The sequence below is a fragment of the Poecilia formosa genome, unplaced genomic scaffold, assembly GCF_000485575.1.
Source record: "Poecilia formosa unplaced genomic scaffold, Poecilia_formosa-5.1.2 Scaffold300, whole genome shotgun sequence".
NCBI classification, from domain to species: Eukaryota; Metazoa; Chordata; class Actinopteri; order Cyprinodontiformes; family Poeciliidae; genus Poecilia; species Poecilia formosa.
In genome coordinates this window covers 106,765-110,652 of record NW_006800239.1, presented here as the reverse complement: position 1 = coordinate 110,652, position 3,888 = coordinate 106,765, and the positions used below count along the sequence as shown (strand labels likewise).

Here is a 3,888-nt window from a genome sequence, read left to right as displayed (position 1 = left end):
AGGTTCTTATCCATGTCTGACAAACTGTAGAAATATAAACAGTAATTTAGAGTTAATATAAGTGAAGGATACAAACACAATTCCACTCAAAACATGGTCCAATAGAATCTCAAAGTAATTTACATTTTAACATTTTACCACTAAATGATCATCTATATTGAAAAGTCAGTACTATCATGTTCTCCAGAATCAATACCTTCGACCTAATGATTCCACTTTTTCCTCCTTCTGTCTTAAAGTGGAACTGGAAAGAACAAAAAAAATAAATTGTAGTGATATAGAAATATACATAATTCCACACAAATAGTTTCCAGGTGAGACGTTCCGGTTCTTGAAGTGGGCGTGGTGTATATAAGGGAGCTGCGGCGTTCATTCAGGCATGTGTCGTCTTTGTTCTTCCACTGTGTGGCTTGCGACGGTGAGCGTCGCTCCTTCACCCTGATGTTCCTTCCCACCTGAATAATGTGCAGTTGCGCCACTGGGCAGCAGAAAGCAACAAATCGCTGGCTGGTGCATGTTGCACTGATGTTCTGGTGGTAGGTGTTCTCTCTCCCTGCACTTTAGCTGATCTTGGTCAGAAAATCTAAACTGAAGTGTGATCGTAGGTAAAACGCCACTGCGCTGCGTTCCTTTTCTTCCTCGGTCTGCGAGTGTGTGTGCATGTTGTGTGGATCAGCAGGTAAGAAAATAACACTCATCTAAGCTCCAATTTCTTTTAGTTTTATTTAAAATGGTAAATTTTTTATAGGTTTCCCACAGTTGAACCATTGCTGCTCTGTCTGCGGTTGTTTCCCGGATCTGTTCGGCTTTGTTCTGCGCCGGCTACGTAAATCTCCCGGATTTCTGCACAATTGTTCTCAAGTTGGACTGTGGCGGCGCTATCCGCCCTAATTGGAGCGTGTTTGGGGTGTGGCATCGGCGCGCCCGTTTCATCTCCCGCTGTGGCAGGGCCACGCCTGGTCTTAATGTTAACTTGTATTGTCTGATTTTAATTTTTTACTTTTGTTTACAGCCCTTTTGTTTATTTAGTCGGGCTGATTTTGTTCTTTTTGATATAGTTATATTGATGATTTTTTTTTTTGCAGTTGCTGAGGTCCGGTGTTGGTGTGGTGACGGTGTTTTCCTCGTCTGCGTGCTGTGATTCTTGAGTTTGGGTTTTTCATGCGTCTGGTGTTAAAGGTTTTTTTTTTTTCTATTTTCTGTGATTTTCTTTGATTTCTTTTAAAAAGAAACTGGTTATAAAAACAATTTCAAGAGAATTTAATGTTTTTTTTTATAATTTTGAAACTGTCTCGGATGTTTTAATCCATGCATAACTGAACCAGTGTGCCTTAAACAAGAGATAATCTCTGGGTGAAATTCCCAGGGTGGCATTGTTGAGCAATTTAAAATTAACCTTCCACGAAAATCTGAGTTTCCTTCTAGTGCCGCCACAACATTATTCAATAAAGGTTTAAATAAACTCATAAGATTTTGAGTCTTCATTATTTTATTAGATCTTGTAAGTTGAAAATGTCCATGGTCAATAATTTATGGAATGAGGCTAAAACTGAATATTTGAACCCCAGGATCATGTAGGAACTCCAGCCGCTCCTCTACATCTCCATATGTCATCATGTGATTTTGCCATATGAAAATCAACTCTGAACTTACTTCATTTGACGGAGCTCATTTTCCAGTGATGTGTTTGTTTTAGTCAATCTGTGGTAAAAATGACAAAATAAAACCCTTAATTACACAAACTTGGAATGAAATCCCAGAACTTAAAAGTCAACTGAGATTTTCAAAGTATCATATTTCAACTGTAATGTGTTCTTTCACATTGTGTAATATCAATACCTTTGATTGATTGACTTCAGATCTCCTTCCTGTTTCCTGATGTCAAAGAAAATATGAGAAACATATTTAAGATTAATATGAGATCACAAGAGCTTTGATGTAGACATCGCTGATGATTCACAGTCGATCATTATATGCAGTCTAGTTACTTGCTCATGCAAAAACAAATGCACACAATTACCTCATCTTCTGGATCTCATTTTCATAAGATGATTTTGTCTCAGTTAGTCTGTTTTAAGATACAGCAGAAAAAAAACTCATCTTAATACCAATAATGCAGGAACATATCGCCTTTGTTTGTTTTATAACTCTCAAGGAGAAATTTTTACATAATTAAAATATTTTACATTGCCATGTTTTATTTCGGCTTATCTCATAACACAGATGTTGCAGTGTGTTTCGTAATTTCCTAGTAAAACTAGAACTATTACATGGATTTTGAAAGTAAGAATTTTTTTTGCACTATTGCAGTTAACTTTACCTTTCACTTGCTGATTTCACTTGTTGTTCTTTTTCTCCTAAAGCAGACCTGTACAGGACGAAATATTGTAAATATTTTGTAAGAAAAAAATTGGATTATATGATGTTAGTTGAATATTCTATGAAACTTTAGGAACTTCAATCTATGTTTTAATTAGTATCTCTTTCAGATCAGAGTCTCATGTAAACAGACCCTGAACAACACTGACCTGATCCTCTGGATCTCCTTTTCCTGAGAAATCTTTAGGTCAGTCAGTCTGAGTTAAAGATATAACAGATCATGTTCTTTATATTAGATTCAACAGGAACATCAGAGAACTTACAATGCATTGATCATCTAGAAACTGTGAGGTGAACTTTACACTTAGCATCCTAATATCTGGACCTGAAACATTTTCTGTTAGCTTGACGTCTTAAAAATACCTTTTAATGTCTGACTTTAAGCTTTCATTTTCTCTTATAGCAGATCTGTAGATTGAGAAAGAAAGTGAAAAACAGTTTAAATATTTCAATAAATGTTCCATGGCCTCATAAGACTTTCTTCTGACATTTTACTAATGACCAATTGTGATCTGCAACCGGTTATAAGTAAATATTTTCTCTGAACATTGTCTTAAGAGAAGACTTATAGAACACCAACCTCTTCTGATGGAGCTCATTTTCATAAGTCGTCTTTGTTTCATCCAGTCTGTTTTAAAATAAAATATATATATATTTTATTTGTTACAGATTCTGAGAAATCAATGAAGATGCAGTATTGTTATCCAAATGTAAAACATTAAAAAAACAACTTTAAGGAAACTTGAACAACAAATTTGTTAAATTCTAAAGCCACTTTTACATTTTGTGTGAATAACATTTTGAAAGATTAATATTTATGTTTTATAACCAGCCTGCAGATTAAAAAGCAAGTTTTCTGAAGAAATTCTGTAATATTTTACAATTGAATATTTAGTCCATGCATATACAGTATTTAAATTCATGTAGTATAGAGTAGGAAGCTCTTTGTGTCTAACAATTCAACAAAGTCCAATAAAATTGATTTAAAAGGTCACAATTAACGCTAAAAACTTAAACTGTAAAATATTACCAGAATATTTCTTCTGAACAATAACATATTTTTCAAATATTCCATGTCGCTCTAATTAATGCACCATGGAGTGAACTTGAAACTCAGAAATACTGTATATTGAATAGTAATGAGTTCTGTCAGCTCATGTGAATACTACCTTTCTCCAACTGATTTCAGTTCTTTTTCTTTTACTTCAAGGTCAGATCTGAAGAATGAAGAAAAAATCTGTGAATCTCTTATTATTTGGAAACAACAATTAGTATGAAGTTTGATTTATTCATCATGCCATTTAACAAGATTGCACAGTGCTTTAGTTCACCACAGATTTACTGCAACTCAACTCAACTGAAACAATTCAGAGTAAAACATATGTTACCCTTCAAAACAGACAAGAACGTCTTTCTGACGAATGTCCAACTGGAAGGTGGTTGTTGAGGCTAAAACTGAATATTTGAACCCCAGGATCATGGAGGACCTCCAGCCGCTACTCTACATCT

The 3,888-nt window shown here is 34.7% G+C and overlaps 2 protein-coding genes across 2 annotated transcripts in view; both read right to left on the bottom strand.

The window, feature by feature from the left end:
• LOC103152074 (uncharacterized) overlaps positions 1 to 3,888 on the bottom strand; it is a 51,291-nt gene that overhangs the window by 7,698 nt on the left and 39,705 nt on the right. The window lies entirely within an intron of this gene.
• LOC103152071 (early endosome antigen 1-like) overlaps positions 2,058 to 3,888 on the bottom strand; it is a 20,560-nt gene continuing 18,729 nt past the window's right edge. The window contains exons 17-19 of the mRNA XM_016660846.1: positions 2,529 to 2,576; positions 2,321 to 2,368; positions 2,058 to 2,068 (exon numbers count right to left, since the gene is read on the bottom strand). The gene's annotated coding sequence lies outside the window, so the exon portion shown is untranslated. The remainder of the gene's footprint in view (positions 2,069 to 2,320; positions 2,369 to 2,528; positions 2,577 to 3,888) is intronic.